Genomic DNA, 20625 nt, shown 5'->3' on the forward strand with positions numbered 1-20625 from the left:
GCATGAAAAGTGCCAAGTCTAACCGGAGTTCAAACCCGGGACCTATGGATGAAAGGCCGAATTGCTACAGTTCTGAGATCGACGAAATAATACATACATACATGCTTAACAATTTCTGTATGTCGTGAAATTCTTTAATATTTCCTAACTTCTCTCCCGAAATATAAGACAATTACTCACTAATAGCTTACTAAATGCAGAACTAGGCGCGAGTCAAAAGACGACCTCCGGTAAAGCCCATCAGGGCTAGGAACGGAGGAGTTGGTGTGGCGACCGGAATCGTCACAAGGCGGGTGTCTTCCCCTACGGGGTTGGGATATCCCTCCAGATAAAAAAGGTGACTTGTGAATGCAGTATTAAAAAATAATTGACGAATTTTTGGTTTGTTTATTTATTTATTCCGTAGTTGTCAATTAAAAGTACAGTATATATTTGGAGCGAAGTTCTTATTATAAAAATCGAAAAATGTTATGTTCATAACATATAATATTGAAATTTAACTTATTAAAAAACAACAATAATAGGCAGAATTACAGTAAGATGGTTTTCCATGTGAAAAGTCATATAATATGATATTGTACTTGGAATATTTTCTAATACATTATTTATATCAGAGTATGTAACTAGCTGTTGGCAGCGCAAATATTTATTCTTTGATATATATAAAAGAGTAGAGGTTAAAATTAAATAAACTAATAGTCAGATCCTGCTGTAATACTTAAATTACCCTTGGAGATAATCATGTGCAGAGTAATAAAATTTTGCTAAATAAATGCCGATCTCCGTGGCGGAGTGGTAACGTCACGGCCTTTAATTTGGAGGTTTCGGGTTCGAATCCCGATCAGACATGGCATTTTTCATACGCTACAAAATTCAGTTTTCATATTTCCACGCAGAAGCGCCAAGCTTATGTCGCGAAATCATCGATAGAGTTAGGTCGCGTTATCTAAATGCAGCACCGTTGTAATAATACGCGTGGTGATTTATCATGCCATCTTTATAATTTTAATACAACGGTATCGTTTAATTACTTTCTGATAAGTACTTAGTCATTTCGTAAGAATTTTGTTCGTTGTAAGTAAAATAATCTAGCTATGTTTATGTTCTGATGTCGTTTATTCCCAGTTCTATATAAATAAATTATTTACGCCTTAATCCAGAAAATAGCCTGGAGCATCATACAGCAGGTGTAATATCAGCCGATCGTCAGAAATACAACACTCTCCAGGTAGTTAGGGATTCTATGAAACTCATTTTACTTCTAAGAACACTAATTTCGTTAATAAACTGTATTTATTTATGATCAGTAACCGGGTCATACGCCGACAAAGTAAACCGGATCGCTTAAATAAAAATCTTAACTGCCCTGTTAGTCGCAGTAATCGCTAAAGGATTTTTATGCATCTGATAATTATCATATGTCATTGAACCGCACGAGTAGCCCTATTTTATTGTTTAACAATTTTAGTCGTTAATATAATATTGCAGTTAAGTCTGATAACTTGATATAAGAAGAAAAATTTACGCGTACATTAGTAGGCCCGACGCAACCCGATAAAAAAAAACTCGGCATCCGAACGTGAGCTTTCAGAATATGGGATCGTGTTCTCTGAATAGTTCATCAGAAAATTATCCCTCCACTGAATTACAAACTTATCGAGGATACATTAATTCTACTCTCGGACCTCGGCATTAATTAAACCGATTAAAGAATTAATTAAACCCGGCATTAAAGACAATGTTGCTGATTTCTGGGATACAATGGGCGTCTGAATTAAACCGCTTGAAAGCAGGGATCAAGGACAAGAGAAAGGCGTGTGATCCGAAAGGTAGTAAATATTACCTTTATTTAAAAAAATAAATGAATATTACATAAAAGGCCTTGGTGTGTAAATATATATATTTCTTTTTTATTCTAAAACGTGTTGAAAATAAGCAGATATTTTACATATTTCTCTTAGACTTCCAATAGTTTTTTTTTTTTTGGTTCTGTAGAACTAAATTGCTGATTCGCTGCAGGGAAGCTGTCGTATGAAATGATATACGAGTTTCTCAAACAAGAAGAGTCTTCATGTAAAAAAATAATAATTTTCTGTTGGAACGTAGATTTATGAATTATAAAGAAGTTAAAAAGTAATCTATGGAGTGTGATGCTTTGTAAGAGCAAAAGATAGACAAAAGAAAATCCAGAACGGCAAAAAATAATAGAGATTTTCTAAATTTCGTATAAAAAGTAGATTGTATGAAACGATCAATCGTTCAGTTTTAAGACGAATTCGGGAAAAAGAAACTTGTAGAAAATTGTTATTCGAAGAAATCGGTCGGTAAGTGATACGGATTTAATTGATTTAGAAGTGGGTGAGCGCGTTGTAGAAGATGAAAACTGTTAGTTGAAACAAAGATGAGGAAATTCAAAGAAGACGACTTAAGATTTAAGATCATTTTAAGTCAAAATTAAAAACATTGAGTAGAATAATAGGTAGTCATGTAAAAAAATAATAATTTTCTGTTGGAACGTAGATTTATGAATTATAAAGAAGTTAAAAAGTAATCTATGGAGTGTGATGCTTTGTAAGAGCAAAAGATAGACAAAAGAAAATCCAGAACGGCAAAAAATAATAGAGATTTTCTAAATTTCGTATAAAAAGTAGATTGTATGAAACGATCAATCGTTCAGTTTTAAGACGAATTCGGGAAAAAGAAACTTGTAGAAAATTGTTATTCGAAGAAATCGGTCGGTAAGTGATACGGATTTAATTGATTTAGAAGTGGGTGAGCGCGTTGTAGAAGATGAAAACTGTTAGTTGAAACAAAGATGAGGAAATTCAAAGAAGACGACTTAAGATTTAAGATCATTTTAAGTCAAAATTAAAAACATTGAGTAGAATAATAGGTAGTCTAAAAATTAGTGGGCTTTTGCGCACGAGATAGCGTTAGCATCCCAGATCTCAGAGCAGTGGCTCGGGCCGAATGACATTTGACAGCTGGCAGTTGAAGCCGGTAGATGTGCCAAAAGTGTTGGAATTCTTATACTCGGACGTAAGGTGTTACGTGAATATGAATGAACTTTTCGCAAAGTGCCCTACCTCTTACGATTTTATTTCGATAAAGGCGCAAATTCTGTACAGGCTAGTGAAGGAATTTGTGCTGTTTACGAACAAGATACGTTATCAAAAACACCTGAAGATGGTTCAGTCGCTTTCGTTCTGGAAATTTCGATGTCCAAGATGCTTCTCGCAATCGTAGAAAAGGTGAACGATATTCTGGCAAAAGTCAAGCTAGCCAGTATGTAAGCAGTCATGACATCGTCAATGACCTAAACATCCATCACCAAACAGTGTTAAACCATCTGAAGAAAGCTGGCTACTAAAGGAAGCTCGACGTTTGGGTGCCGCATGATCTGACTCGGAAAAATTTACTCCATAGAATTTGTATCTGCGAATCTCTACTGAAACGTAACGGTAGGACTAAATTTCGTTGCGATCAACATGTTTGGTGGTATGTTGTGTTGATTTTGCCTCAATTTCGAGACATTCACGTAGTTGGCTCATAATAAGTAGAACTAGGCGCGGGGTTTGCGCTTCCGCGAGCTCGGTTAGCTGCTTCAGAGGGATACGATGTAGGACATTCAAGATATCCGGACGAGGCCAACAGCGAAGGCAGTAAGCTGAGTTATTGAATCAACGACGCAAATGTCTACCGTAGCATTTACATCGATGACATCCCAACGAGGCCGGGCTTGTTACTATGACATGTAAAAAGTCAGAGGGCGATAGACGACTCCCGTTAAAGCCCAACAGGGCAATGAACGAGGGGGGGCGACAGGAACGTCACTAGGCGGGTGTCTCTTCCCTTACGGAGTTGGGATGAAACGTAACGAAATCGAGCTATTTCTGAAGCGGTTGAGCACGAGTGATGAAACGCGGATAACCTACGACAACAATGTGCGAAAGTGATCGTGGTCGAAGCGGTGTAGAAGCTCCACAGTTTGTGACAAAACCCACACTGACGCCCAGGAAGGTTATGGTGTGCGTTCGGTGGTATCAGAAGGATTTCGTGCATCACTAGCTCCTGCCACCAGGCAGAAAGATAGACTTAGACCTTTACTGTCGACTAGCGCGATCGCACCTAGCAATTCAAAAAAAACGGTCTGAACTGATCAATAGGAAAGTTGTCGTATACCAATCTGACAACGCCAGACCGCATACATCTTTACCGACCTGTCAGGAATCGAGAGAACCCTACCGGAAGGTTTTAGTGCATCTACTTTTAGTTACATGGTGCCAGGTTCCGGACCTGGCACCATCAGGTCCGGAACCTGGCACCATCAGACTATCATTTATTTCGGTTTCTGCAGAACTTCCTCAACGATGTTAAATTTGTTTGAAAAAAGACCCTGAAAACCACGTGTCACAATTTTTTGACCGGAAACCACAGAAGTTCTGTAGCAAAGAGATTATTGTGTTGCCGGAAAAATATCAGGTCGTCAAAAAAACGGTGCGTATATGTTCTCGTAATGTTATTTTCCAATAACAATAAACGTATTCTCAATTTTGGCCTCCAAAGGGTCAATATGTTTCAGATAATTCTATATTAAGCGATTAAGAAGAGCATCGAACCGACCAAATTGTCAATGAAAACCCTCTTAAGCCGAAATATCGCCTCCTTGACTTAACGTTTCCATAGACACGGAACCGATACCGATACCAACACATCGTCCGCGTTCGCAAAGAAATATCGCTTAGAAATCGATTAATACTCTCCGTGAACGTGTTAACTGCTAGCCGCTTCCGGTACAGCTTACTAATTAAGTTTACTTATGTCTTTGCCGATGAGTTTAAAGTTTGAAATGCACTTCGTAATAACGGTAGAATATCGAAGTCGATCTTTTTTTATTTCCCGATCACAATTTATAATTAAAAAGAAAATGATCATCTGTTTTACTATTGAAATTTGATTCCAGATTTAAACAACTTAATAGCACTTATGAGATATCCTTCGGAGGTGTTTTTAGATTATTTTGACGATTTTTCCTTCGATTTAAATTGTTTGTTTCTTAAATGTATAGGAAAAACGCTTTTTTTTTCTTAATTAAGTTTGTCAAGATTTTCAAGACAAATTTCGATAATGAAATTTATATCGTATTAATAAACATAAAAATTGAAATTAGTAACAATCTTAATAATTGTCATTATGAAGCGTGGTGTTGTTAAGATTGAAACTTTCGTAAAAATATATCGCAATGCGGAAAATTATTTATTTACTTCTGTTGAAGATAAAACTTTCGCCAGTAAATTTTATTTATTTTTTTAATGAATTTAGAAATATATTTAGTACGTCAAACTTAGTTAAAACATCGGATCGTTATTAACAGTCTACTTATACTTTTTTGTCGGTAGTTGTTTTCTGGTCGGTAGAATATTTTTTATGAATATATTCAAAATTATTATATTTTGGGGTGAATTATTTTACGAAACAGATTATGTTTAAAAGAAATATTTGGCGTAGAAAGAAAAATATTTTAAACAGTTTCTTTATCGAACGAATTAAACGTAAAAGAACGAATTAGAAAACAAATTAGTTTTATGTTATCGATAGACATATAAATTTTAATGTTTTTTTATTAATTTTAAATATGTTGTTTGTATTGAATTATTTATTTAATCGCACCCCAGTGTAACGGTAATGATAACTAAGGTTTCTTTTATTATTCATTTTTATCATTTATTTGTCTGGTCTGTCTAATTAATTTCTTTTTCTTTTAAGTTCAAGGCCGCTTCGGAATTAAAAGTTTATCGGCAATAATAAAATCTTTCTAAAAATAACATTTTGTGACAAAATATGTTATTTTTCATCAGCTCGCAGTTCTTTTTTATTTATCTAGCCTGTCATTTCATTATTTTCTTCATTTTCATCAGGATAAGAGATAATTTAAATTTTATTATAATAAATAATTAGAATTATTATAACTATTTTATATTTAATTAGACGTAATTAAAGAACATGTTTTTTTGTGTCGCCTATGTACCCCGATGTTTTTTAAAATATTTTTAGTTTATATCAAATTATTTTCGTCTTTTTTTAACTCAATCTGAGTGTGAAAATTGTGCCTTGCTCCTGTTCTGTTAAAAAAATTTTGACTGTTCAAAAAATACGTTAAAAATGTTTTGATTCGCCGATGAAATTTTTCTTTCAGCAGAAATAAAAATTAATCCTAACGGGATATGGATTCACTGCTCAGGAAAAAAATGGAATTGGGAAATAAATAAGAACCAAACAAAGGTAATTAAAGACTAACGAAAGCAGGGTAATGAGCTAATATCAAGTTTGCGGATCGAATTATATTAGAGATTGCAATATTATGAAATAAAAATATTCGTAAATCACAAATGATGATGAGAAAAGTAGACATTTAAAAAGAATAGACCTATTCAAGCTAGGAAAGGTATCATACAAACAAATCTTTAGGTATCAAATATTGAACGTAAGAATTAGAAAAAAGGTCTTGATAATAATCATGTAGAATGAAGCACTTTACGGTGAAATATGGAATACATGAAGACAGAAGGGAAAATAATATAAATGCCTTTGATTGATTTGCGATGTACATATTGCAGTTGATGTTAACATCAACGCCAATGATGTCAACATCAGATGTAACATTTTGGGGCCAGGTATTTTTTAAGCCTTAAGGAATAAGTAGTTATGATGCTCTTTTAGGCAGTGTTGGAAAATATCGATTTTTTTGCAGTAGAAAAAAAATTAGTTAATTAACAAAATGAAAGATTTAAAACAGATTTTATCATCATTCGCATAGATTGTGTTGTCCATTAGGTTACTTTACTCGTCTTCAGTTTATATTTTACATTTTTTCAATAGCGAACATTTTCAACCGAAACGAATCGAGTTTACTTAGATAAACAATAAAAATTGTTATTTTTTATTAATTAAATTACGATATACGCCAATGTACAAAAAAACGCATTACACTCGCAGCCGATGTAAAATGCGGTGAAAACACTTCTTGCTCGATAAACTTTAACGTTCTGTTAAAAATAGCATTAAACTCGACGTACATTTCATCCGTCTCTTCATTTTGTTTTATTTTATCAATTATTTGTTGAAAGAACTTACCGGTTCAGAAATAAAAGGAAAATATGTTTTTTTTTTCGAAACGAAACATCTTCGGAAGTGGAAATGACCGTTCCGTTATCGCAAAGCACTTCGGGTTCAATTAAGTCTGCTTTAGGCGTGTTGCAAAACGTTTGACTGAAAATCGGAAACACTCGGAAGTTTGCAAGGCTCCTGAATCTATTTAACAGTCGCATGTGATATGATAGGGGTCCATCATTACACTCCCGAGTAGAAATCAGCGAATATAGAGCGGCGTAGGAGTGAAGAGTTGTCCTATAAAGACGAAAACGCGTCCCATCAGTTAGAATAATCATTGGGATCGAAAATGCGTATCGCTCGACGATTTTCGCTACGAACATCGCACTTCGAATTCTGCATACTTCTGCCGGCTCTTGGACAAAGTGAAAGCCGCTTACAGGAACAAAAGATGTCGCCAGCCGACCAGAGATGCGATTCTCCTTTGCGACAACGCCAATCCTGGCACAGCCGGCTTCTCTAGAATTACCCGACGAAATTTATTGGGAAACGTTAGAACATCCCTCGTTCGATCGACACCTTGTTAGAGGTGGAATCCCCCAGAAAAAAGTGACCGATGAAGGTTAAAGAAACTGGTGGTTTTTGTGAAAGGTACGTCCATCTCCAGGAATCTTCTCGGCAGACGGAAGATGGGATTATTTTTACCCATCATATGAATTATTTTTAAATTCTTAAAACGGGAGCAGTTAATCCTGCATACGAAACAAATTTATGTTTACGAAATATTGTTTTGACGGTATAGTTACCCTTATTAACGTACTAAATTAATTTATTGGATGTTTTTGCCTAATTATTTAAGATATGTTTAACACGTTTCTCCGAGTAAAAATAAAGATAAGACTTCAAATCTCATACTTGCAGTAATAAAAGCAAAGCCACCACTCCGCTTCGATAAATCTCCTAACGTTCCGACCAAAAGCTTCCGGTGTGATTTCTTGTTTTATACTATTTGCTTTGGAGGAATTTTCTACATGCCTACACCTTTTTTTATGTTTATTTAGATATCCTTCGAAGAAAAGTCAAAATAATGTTAAGAAATGTAAATCATATTTTAGGAAACTGTGCTTTTTAATTAGTTACATATAATAAATATTATTAAAGTTTTTTTTGTGCGGTCAAGTTCGAATTTTACTTTATTATTTATTCTACGACCGGACGATCCCCTTACCGCTACATCTTTAATAGTTCGTATCATGTTAAAAGTAAAATACACTGTAATGTATAAAATGCTATCAAGGTAAAGTAAACTATACGTATTAATCGTATAATGTCACGGTATTAAACAAAAAAAAGTAAACTAAAAAATCAGTTTGGCCGTGAAAATACCAAAAATTTTATTAAAATGCGTGACAGTTTTCATCAACAGTAATTATGTTTTAAAATGATGAGTGCATTAATACTTACTGAAACAAACGTTCTATTTATAAATATTAGTGAGGTGAACGTTTTATTTTATATATGATAGCAGTACAGCTTTTTTAATATATCAAACGGTGCTGAATTACTTAAGTACAGCACTGCAATGGCGTTTTTTACGGAAGCGATTTTTCCATATTACACGAACTCGTAAGTCGTGCAATAAAATTTGTAAATTATTCAGTTTGTTTTCTCCAACCGAGTTTCCAGCTACTGGTCTGGATGTTTGTGTATAGATTAGCAACTGCAGTTACCGCTACCGGCTTGCCTGGCCTGACGTAACGCAGTGTAAATGGTACCGGTAAACGTGTAGTCTTGAACAGAATCAGGTCGACCTTTCCTGAGACGTGAGGTTAATTGAAACCCGACCGCCAAAGAATAACGATATCTATAGCATTTAAATCCATATAAAAGTAACTGCGTTTACAAGGACTCGAGCCTTCGAAAATCAGCTGATTTTACAATGATGAGTTTAAACGATAGACCTAAACGATTAGAAAAAATTAACTGTTAACGAAGAAGTACGGAAATAGTTATATGTACACTGAAAATGTTCAGCAATCACCGAACATTTTTTTAAAATCTTCATTTATTTTTTTAGTTTTTTTTATTAAATCATCATACTCTTTTTGATAAGAAACGGTCAAGATCTAGATTGACTTCATCGTTAGAAATATCCTAAAGCTGGTGGTTTCAAATGTACGACCTCCCGCATAGGTAGCTGAACCGGTTAGGCTCGAGTTCAAAAAGGCTTACAAGACTAGATTTTCCCAATTATTATTTAACAGTAACTCCGAGGAAATATACACATCGTTATTATATGAAACACAAAGTACTGACGTGAATCTTAATCCAGTAAACGACCTAAGATGTGCAGATATACCGTACCTTTTGCAAAAAAACTAAGCAAGATCTACAACGAATTCTTGACAAATAAGTTTGGGTCAGTGAAGAATTTCTTCGACTCCGAACTCAAGAAGACCAAATTTACGGTATTCACAAAAGAAGATTTTTTAAGGACAGATTTTAAATACGAGAGACATTTACGGCGCTTAGAAATGTATAGTTTATGACAAAAATTAAGTCGTGATCGGCAATATTACTCGGAATGAGGATAAATAAAGCTAGAAGTACAATCGTGCAAATGAGGAAGGTGTTCTGTAGACGTGAGAATGAATCGGATTTTGTTGGTTGATGTACGGAATAAAAAGCCGGATACTTTTTATAATTTTGGAAGTTAGAAAGTTGCTTGTATGATAAGGCTTATTCGGGTACCCGGGAAGAAACTCGTTCTGCCAGATTATTTTAGTTTCAGAACATTTTTCGACCGAGAAATGTCCACATGTGAAATATGGGCCATAGAGATATTAAAGCTCATCCGGCAAAAGGTTTCCCATTTAAAAAGTTACATATTTTGGAGCGTCTAAAAACCGTTGATGCATTACATAGGATACCATCCGTAGTATTAAGACGTATCCGGAACGGTCCGTGAATGGAGTGCTACAATCAATAATAAACTTCGACCGGTTAAGGACACTTTATCACTATGGAACTCTTCATGTAGGAAGGTTATTATATATCGTTTGTGAATAGGGTACACTAGGCTCGCTTATGGATATCTGGATGACTCAAGAATGATGCACCCGTTGTGTTCGCTGCGACTGCCGACTGAGAGTATATCTCATACTAGTGTAGTGTGTCTATTGTCCTGCATTGCGTTGGAAGTTTACACTAAGGGCTAACATACGAAATATCTTAGGCAAAGATGTATCGAAGTTGTCTAATGTCCTAAGATTTCTTAAGGCTGTACATCTGTTTTCAAAAAATTGATTAATGCTATATGTTTTTGCTTTTTGGCGTTCGGGAATTCTATTGTCTTATGTTACATTTTTAATATTGCTTTTATTTTGGTTGTATTTCGCACTTATTAGTATATCGCAAAGGCGTTTTATATAATTAAAAATTTTTAAGGTAAATTTTAATTGTGAATTTTTAATTATTTACTATAGTAATTTTGTGTCCGGGTGCTGGTAACGATACCTCGTTGTGCGCTCAGGGGAGAAAAAGGAACAATTCGTGAGCGATAGTAAAGAATAGAATTTTCGAGCACCCCCACCCGAAAGGAAAAAAGTTCAATAAGAGGGTCCTGTTAGATCTAGAAATAAAACTTTCCTCGGACTTCGTCTGATGTATTACGCTCACTATGTTTTACTTATTTCAGATTCGCCTAAACTGTACCTTAACTGAAACTAAGGTATTACATGTACCTATTTTTATTTCGTGTCTGTTGATATAAATGGTTTCTACACTGGAAGTGTTTACGGGTCTGTGGGACGACAGTTCAAGTTTTGTTAGCTGATATCGAGAGAACGGTTTGACTGCAGCGTAAACCGATTTAATCAGACCGGCCTTAAGACAAGTGCATATCGCCTTGATTTCCAATCTTCCTAACAGAGTTGGCACGCGGAGAAGAAATTGGCTAATGCAACTTATCAGATTATTTGATGTTTTAACTATCAGCTAACGGCTGGCTAGCTGCAATTCACAGTATATTGTGGGGTCGCCGGCGACTTGAGATTTTTGTCCAGTTAAAGCTACACCAAGACATAGTAATTAGGTCTAGGAATGATAACCTTCTCTCTCTCTCTCTCTCTCTCACGCGCGCGCGCGTGAGAGAGTGTGAGACAAACGTTTTTCCTACGATAATGTTTTTGCATTTAAAAAAATTAATTATACATGTCATTATGATGATATTAATTATGCCATTTTTACGTTCTTATTCTTCATGTTTGTGTTTTGTTTTTTTTATCACAAACGCATATTTAAATGTTGTATGCAATATCTTTATTTTTATGAAATATTTTAGGGAAATGGCGATAATTATTGCACCTGTTAATTACAAACTTCGCCTGAGATTTTATGATAGCCTAGATTTGTTATCACTATGCAGTACTGTTTTCATAAAAAGTAAATATGTACATTATTATTTTTTAAATAATTTTTAGCATTCATCTGAGGGGTTTTATTAGTTTAAATTACTTCTACCAACTTGTATTACTTTTTTATGAGAAAAAACTTCCAAATTTATTTCTGATTATTTGGAGCACACTTCCAATAGGTATCACAGCTTTCCTCGTTACTTTATCCGTTATTCGTCAAGGACACAAGTATTATGTATATTTTTTTTTTACCGACTGATTACCCTTAAAAAGCGTTTCACCAGAACTGCCTACAGTCGCTATCGTAGAACTTTTGTCGGTACGGATGTGTACTTGCGATTTCACTTAAAATGCTCGCCGATCTAGTCTTCTGCGTTTGTCACTTTACCATGACAATTCACTTTACCTCTTGTTTTCGTTTCAGAGTTGTGGTTAATTTGAGTGGATTATTAGAATTTTCAGTAGTAAGAATTAATAATAAAACGATTCACATTTCGTTTAAAAGTTAACTAAAAATGAAATTCAGTCAGTAATAACGAAGAATGTTCTGTTAAAATACATAATGAAAGCATTTTGAAAATTGTGAAGAGATTCAAAAGGAATCTTTGTGGTAGAAAGATCTCATTTTTATTTCGTTTTTGTGGTAGTAACAGTGCAAGAGGTTTTTGCGTACAAGATATTTTTGTTAAATAATGAATTTTGTGTGACAACAATAAATAACTTTTGAAAAGACTGTAAAGAATGTTGCAGATAGCAACCTTAAACCGGTGACGGTCTGATGAATCGACCGGTTCACTAGAAGTTTCGCCGTTGATTGCCGGCCGTTGAGACGTCACATCCGTTCGTGGCCCCACAGGAGTTATGCGAAATATCTCTTGCTTGAAATCACATCTGTATGAAGCCGACTGACGACTGCCTACCACAAATTCGATAAAATATAAGCTTCGGAAGTATATGTATGTATTTTTATTACGTTGTTCGTGTATTATTGCAGGTTTAAATTTTAGGCTCTACAAAACTCGTTAGCCTAGACATATTCGCCGTTTCCAGTCGATAGCGAGTTAGGTACAGGTTTGCCGATTGCGATCAGTCTGTTTTCAACTCTGCTAGAAATTCGTTATCGTGTTCTACAATTGTTAATAAAACTACTGTGCGGTTAATTTTCTGATAATTACTCGATTGTACCATCGGATCGAATAAATAAATTTTTGTTCATATTGTACGTAAGTACAAAAAAACGATACAGTTTAATAGCATACAAATTTAATAACGATACAAATACATATGAACGATTCAAATTCTTGATGTTTGTATTTATCGGTGTGTTACATAAGAGTGTAAGTATAAAATATATGGAATGAAGCATTGAATAAGGAATTTGATGTAATATTGTTTCATATGCTATACACATAATTTGACGCAAATAAAAAAAAGCTAAAAGTTAGCAATGGTTTTTACATAAATTCATAAAATTTTATTATTCCTTCTTTGAGTAAATGTTAAATGAATTAATTTTGACGACACAGGAAATTAAATTGCTATATATCGTTGGTTTTTTTTTTTTTTGAAGCGATTCAGTATTACATGAGCTGTAATGTGGGTTTGTTAAACGAGTATATAAAACGTTAATTAAACTTAGAAAAAATACACGTATTCAACCTGATTCTATTAAGTAGCTCAGTGTAATGTATGTATACATGCGAGCGATTACTTTGGCGTAGTTACCTCGCTGACAAAACGTAACCTAACCTAACTTAATTTAACCTATAAAAATGACATGCCAGCCTGTTGCTTTATTTATTTTTCTTTTTCATACGGTATAGCAAAACGTCAGAGGGAAGAAAGGATAAATGGTGGGAGATGACGTATTGCGCATGCGTGGTAAAGCGGTCTGACAACCTTCTGAGCAAAGCCGCCACGTGGTTTAGTTCATATGATTCATTGTTGGACCGGCTGTTCGAAGGAAATGTTCGCGTACATAGTTACGAACTATTATTTTTTACATTATTGAAAGACTTGAAGTGCGTCTACGCGACTTATATTCTTGTATCTCTATATATATATTTTAATCGTTTAGTTTGTTTGTTTTGTAAGTTGTTTATTGGAATAATGGATCAGGTAAGCATCATTAAATTCTCAATTTTGTTTCACTTTTTTTTTAAGAAATAAAACGCACGTTTATTTTTGTAACATATGGTGAAACGTATATCGATGTAGTTGTTAAATTATACATTAAACTTACTTAATTCTGAATAATTATGTTTGATTCTTGTGTAACGTTAAGTGCTTTTATTGTTAAAACATTTATTATTAAATAATAATGAAATCATTACATTGCTTTTTAAGCAAGGATCGCATGACACTTGAAAGACCATGCCATGCGGTGTATGTTTAAAAAGTTGCCGGTATGTATTTCGTTTGCCATATGCCACGTGTAAAAATATATGTATATTTTCAGAATTATTTATTCTCTTTTTATATTCTTATTGATTTTGTATTTTATTTTTTAAATGCTTAATATAATAACTTACTTAATATAAGGTACAGTTTACCTAGTGAATTAAATTTATTGACTTGAAAACAATTTTCGTTTAATTGTTACAGACCGAAATGTATTGATATGATTTGATTTTTTTCCCTGATTGAATATATAACCTCAGTGTTTGTAATTTAAGTCTTTATTTCAAGTTTAACCTTCGTACAGTGATCATTGAGTCCGAGTATAAGTATATAAACTGTCCATTTATCTCGTTAGGTTTTTTCTTGAACGAGACGATTCAGCGCCTCCATGGTCCTTTCGCCTTCGGCGTCCGTCGTCTACACCCGTATGAAAACTGGGTTCCTTTAATCTTAAATCTTAATTTTCTCTTCTTTTTTTTAATATTTGGATATTTTCCAGTTTATTGTTTGCAAACAATATTTCTTTAGCCCTTTTTAAAACTAGATTTGAGCTTCGGTTCTATAACCGAATAATTGATTTACATCCTGACCGGTTGTTTGGTCGGTAAGAAATTTTTAATTTGGTAATTTTCTTATTATATACGAATAAAATAACAAAATATGTACATGTTAGTCTGGAAACAGTTCTGATAGACTCATCGTAGTTTATAAATATACTTAATTTTTGATTTTTGGCTCTCGGGCTGTTTTTAAAGACCGATAAGGATAATTTACTAATCGATTCCAATTTAAAGAAGCGACGGAAAATATCTACGATACGTATTTGTTCGGTTACGTCCTGCTGCATTCAGTTGGCATTCAATTTTATGATTCTATTTTTAGCCGGTTAAACATCGTGATTACGGTATTTTATTAATAGAAGTTATTCCTGTGAGCGATCTTCTTTTTCTAAACGATTTCTTTTATTTAAAAACTGACTGTTGTAGATTTTTTTTTGCATTATACTTTATTTTTAAGAGTTTATATTTGAATATAAAAATCTATGAATGGATATGAATGTATGTTTTTTTTTATTATTTCCGGGAACCTTTAATTATAATCGTTATAGTTTTTTGTTCTGTGCGTATTATGATAGGTTTTTCTGTTGACGAATTACTTAATGCTAAACGTCTGTAAGATGTGTTCTTACGTAGCAGTATGTCTTAGTTATAATTGTTACAAAATAAGCTATTATTGTGGCGCGGGACTTCGTAAGTTTTAGATTGTATAACGTCGTGACCGTATTATGTTGTCACAAAGCAAGCTATTGTTAGAAGCAACAGGTCGTCATGTCTACGTCTAAATTTTTATTTACTACTCTGAAAATAGTTCTTTTTTTTCATTAATGTATTTTTTGTGATCAGGACTTATAATAAACGTGTTACCATTCTGCTTAATTACTGATGAAAAGGAGAGTAATGTTAGTTAGTTTTTTACATGTAAAATTAAATGCCAACAATTACCATCGGTTACTAGCCTGTTGGCCTTTACTTTAAAAAGATATGATTTTAAAGAAAAATTTATAAAACTTATTTTACGGTTGTTTAGGAATTAGGTTGGATTTAGTATTGATTTTATTTTACATTCTTTAATTCTGCAGTTTTAATTCATTTAAATTCGATAGTTCTTAAAAAATTGCTGACTTAAAGTAGCTTGGACCCGTCAAGTAGATAAAAAAACTCTCTGCCGTCTTGATAAAAATAAAAAGAAGCAGCCGCTTCTAAAAAAGTCTTGATTAAAAAAAAAAAAAAGCAATGTGATCACTACTCGGCACGAGCTAAGGAACTCTGGATTACGAGATAAAAGATTATATATGTTATTTGTCAAATGTCTGATAATCTTTTGGAGGTTTTTGCAGGAATATTTCATAGTTTCCCTGATTTCTATATATTATGGTAGAATAATTCAATAGCAAGCACTGATGTCTGCAAAAAATCAAAAAAATCTTTAATATGAAAAAGCTTACGACCGAATGAACTTCCTCTACAAATAATAAAAAAATTATTGAAATCCGTTTGACGATCAGACACATTAGAGAGAACACGTCGAATCTAAGCCTTCTAACTTTTTTTTTATAGAAGTCTGTGGATAACTGTAAATTTTTTCGCCTCCCTCGCTGTTCTAGAATGCATTGCTTTCTGAAGACGCAGTTAGGTATATCGTTCTAGTTTTCTATCTTCTTTCATCAAAATGGTTTATAATTTATATCGTAACCTCTGTCTTTTATCATGATACTGTGAAATGAACAGACGTTCTGGTCGCTGCGAATGACCGAACGTTTTTTTATAATTTGTTCACCTGACGTGCTTATTTGATTAATGTGCTACAGTAGAATAACATTCTCACAACTACAAGAAACCGGCGAATAAGTGATTTACTTTTCCTTTATAAAAATCATAGTTTTTCTAGGACACCGTACCTCTATGTAGGGTACATATTGAAAAATTTTCTCTTGGATAGGTACGGGTACTTTAAGATATTTTCATTTATGTGAAATGTTCAACTCAATTTTATCACCTGATAATTTATTGTGTAGTAAAAGAGAAGACTTCAAAAATTTCTAACGACTTTTTATACAGCTGAATCCAAATTGCACGGCAATCTCTCGGGAGATGATTCTGTAGCCAAAAATAAGAAAAAAAAACGTTCGTATAAACGTAAGTTAGGAAACGGTTTCGTTAGCAGTTTCAGCTCGCGAAACATTTAGTCCTGCTTGCTGCTCCCTCTGTGAAATTAAACCGTACAAAAATTCTTGGGGTACAAATCGAGGGGTAAATTCGATGCTTCGTTGTGGTTTTTTATGTAATAGATTGAATAAAACTGGTCTCAGACCTCTATATCACTTAGGTTTTAAGAAAAACAGGGTAGAAAACGAAAAAGTTTTGCCGGAGATACACTTTTTTAGGTTTGGAATAAAATAACTTTGTTAATTTACCAATAAACAAATGAAAATTTCTAACTTAGGGAATATAATTCTGAAAAAATTGATGTAAATAAGTCTTTCTTTTTCCCGTTTAATGTCCGGTAATTAGCTTTCAGATAATACTTCAGAGGATGATATGCTTGAGTGTAAATGAAATGTCGACCATTCCTGTGATCGGTGGTTAATTGAATCCCAACCCACAATCCAGTATTCATACCCGTGTAAAAATAACTGACTTTACTAGGACTTGAACGCTGGAACTCTCGACTTCGAAGTCAGCTGATTTGGAAGACGCGTTCACCACTAGAACAACCCGGTGGGTTGATGTAATATACAAACGCAATAAACAATTTACATATAAACGCTAAAGACTATTCGAATAAATTTGGCTAGCACAGATTCGCCGAGCTGAACTATGCATTGAACAGAATGGCGGCCACATTGAGCAACTGCTTTGAAGAAATGTTTGCTGCTTTATCGAGAAACCATTTTGATATTTAATCATTTTTATAAAAAAACACAAAAAGTATGTGATTTTTATTTTTTTAAATCCATTTTTTATTCATTTCTTTCTGTTATTGATAACTTTTTTGTTTGTTTTCATTTACATTTTGTTCAAGCATTGATGAAAATTGTTCTGTTTAAAATTGTATCACTTTTCCGATCCAGTTTGTGTGTTTTGTTTCTAATGAAAGTTGAGTTTCTCAAAATTGTGTTTAATTGTAACAGACGTTATTTGTATAAATTTTATCAGAATTAAATCCGTGTGTGTGTGTGTGTGTGTGTGTGTGTGTGTGTGCCGGATTGATAAAATTTATTCGTTTGTCTTATTTAAAAATATATAGAAGACTTTGGATTCTTTTCGATAGTGTTTTTTTTAATTTTTAATTATAATAAGCGTTTTAATTTCATTGATATAAATTATGCTTACGTATGTATAATATACCTTATCTGTGAATTAATGGACTTTTTTATGTCAACTAATTACTTTTTTTATTTACGAATTTAATTAATAATACACGATATTTTGAGATTTTTTCGAATAATTTAATGCGTTGTAATTATTTACTCTAAAATTGCAAGTCTAATTATACAATTGAAATGTTAAAGCATTCATTCATACCCGGTTACTTTTTTGTCGCGTAATTTTCTTTTGTGAAGGACTGATCTGTTATAGATTAATTTCTACGGCTTTCTAGAATATGAGTGTTATTTCGCTCTACCATTGCAGGAGAGCAGTGTAACTATCAGAACGGTTTTGTAAGCGCGAGGGGGCTGAAAATAATAACATAATTGTTAGAGGGAGAAAAGCAGTCGAGAGGTAAGAGAAATACGGTGTCAGTTCTCGGAAACCGGTCGTCGGTATTCACAGCATTATCCTGTCCGCATACCCACCCACCGCCCACCTTACCTTCGAATGCAGCTCAACTCGACCGATCGTAACCCCCTCCATTCAGTAACTACTATACGGGTCTCCAGTCGTTGCACTGCTAGTTCTTGTCTGGAGAAAGTTGGTATTTTGCATGGACGTAGTAATATCATTAGTTTTGTATTTTTTCCTCCTCTGTTTGTAGACCACTTTAACGCTTATAAACTGGAAACTGTTGCCCCGACATAATATATGAATGATTTCTGATTTTTGTAATATATTATGTATATTTTATAAATATATGTTTGTACACTAAATATCGTTTATAGTGACCTCCAAGGAACCGACGATTTTAGCTCATTATAACCGATATTTAGGTAGCTTAGTGGTACTACTTTAATATGCCATTTACACGGGAATTAATACAGTAAAATAACCATTAAAAATAATAATTTATTCCCGTAATAAAAAAAAACAAAAATATGCAATAATAAATACAAATACGATAGAGTAAAGGACGTTACAGAAAAATTGTAAAAATTACTTTTTCTGCAAAAAGTCTTATTTTGCTTTGTTTCGAACATTTCGTGTTGTAATACAGTTTTTGAAGGTTCTTTACTAAATCAAAACAAACACTCTTTGTTTCTTTTTTAGTAATTTCTGTAAAACTGAAAAACCGGCTAACTATTTTCATTGCCGCTAAAACTTTTGAAAGATTTGGCAGGTTGATGTCTTCATCGCTATCGGTATCTTCGTTGTCATTTCCTATCCCCGTCTATTTCTATCATCATATGTTACAGTTTCATGCGTTTCTAAATCTTTGTCAACCCCTTGATAACCTTCAAACAATGCATTTGACAACGATTGGCTTTGGAGACTATTTCCCCATTCCGCTAAAGATTGTTCTTCGCATGTAACTTTGCCAGCCTGTGGTAAAAATCTTGCATGTCGGAAGCAATTTTTTAGTTAGCGGAAAAACTTCATTCCGTGAACTTTCTAACATAATTACAGCATTCAGAATAGTTATTTGTTTCCTTTTTTGATTTAAATCCTATAACATTTGTAAAATTAGGTGTTTTTTGTAGTGGACTTTTATCGACTTGATCACGCCTTGATCTAAGAGCTCTAAGACTGCTGTTGTTTTCGGTGGTAATAACACTAACTTTATACACAAAAGATTTTCAACGTGTGGGTGAGCCGGGCAGTTGTCAATGAGCAGCAGTATTTTGTCGTTTTCAATCGTTTAATTCACGGTCCCATTTTCATAACAAAGACGTAAAGATATCGCTTGTCATCCAAGCTTTCTTGTTACTTTCGTACATAACAGAAAGCGATTTTAAATTTTTTGAAAACATCGGGGTTTAGCACTTTTCCCTACAACCACAAGTTTTGTTTTTGGCAGTTCCAAGTCATATTTGTAGCAATTAGTACTGTTAGACTTCCTTTGATAATTTTCCCCCCGAAGACGTTTCGCCTTTAAACCGAATGGTTCTTACTGGCATCAGTTAAAAAGAAAGACTGGATTCATCAGCATTATAGATTTTTTCGTCCGAATAGCCCTCTTTTAATTTTAGACAAATAGTTTCTAGCCATTTTTCTGACACACCGGTTGGAACTGCTGCGGCCTCGTCGCTTATTCTCCTCGACACAATATCGTGACGCTGACGGAACCGTTGTATCCAAGCTGAAGTTATTCACGTGGTTTACCAAATTTTTCAGAAAAATCGTTCGGCTTAGTTTGCAATATAGGGCCGTTAAAAAAGATATTACTAGTCCTCTGGTATGTAAACCATTTTAACAGAGCTTGGTCTACATTATTATGTTGACTAGGCCGTAATTTTTTTTTTTCATAGAATTTGTTTCAAAATGTTTCTAAATTTTTACACGGTTCTTCCATATCAACGATATTGTCGAACGACCTACGCTTACTTCTTGGCCAATGTTCTTATTAGTTTCACCATTATCTAACCGCCACCTAATGTGCGCCTTTTTCTCTCTCGTGAATGTTTTTCGCAAAGTCATAATTAAATCACTATTAAATGAATTCCGCAGGATACGTAAAATAAGACTGTACCCGCCCGATATGATACGCTCACAGCAAAAGATTAATAATAATTGAATGTGGCTGCTTCAATTTACAATAATCTGGTACAAGAAGAAAAGAAAAACCAGAACCATAGTGCATATGCAGGTAAAAAGGGAAAAGTGACTCATTTTAACCGTCAAAGTATTTCTTAGCTACAGTGTAGATATATTACGTTACTGACGAGTCACTTGCGTCCGCCATTATAAACGATAAAATGTTGCTTTCCAGTAGAAAAAATAAGTCATAATACCCGATATGTGTACAACCGATGTAATTATGAACA

The 20625-nt window shown here is 33.8% G+C and overlaps 1 protein-coding gene across 5 annotated transcripts in view; it reads left to right on the plus strand.

Annotated features, from left to right (window-relative positions):
* spoon (A-kinase anchor protein spoonbill) overlaps positions 1 to 20625 on the plus strand; it is a 257728-nt gene that overhangs the window by 99969 nt on the left and 137134 nt on the right. Inside the window, exon 1 of one of the 5 annotated variants that reach the window (XM_075364639.1) lies at positions 13455 to 13643. The exons of the other annotated variants lie outside the window; for them this stretch is intronic. The gene's annotated coding sequence lies outside the window, so the exon portion shown is untranslated. Of the gene's footprint in view, positions 1 to 13454; positions 13644 to 20625 lie in introns of those variants that run through there. 5 annotated transcript variants of the gene reach the window in all.

The sequence above is a fragment of the Lycorma delicatula genome, chromosome 4, assembly GCF_047948215.1.
Source record: "Lycorma delicatula isolate Av1 chromosome 4, ASM4794821v1, whole genome shotgun sequence".
Taxonomy (NCBI): Eukaryota; Metazoa; Arthropoda; class Insecta; order Hemiptera; family Fulgoridae; genus Lycorma; species Lycorma delicatula.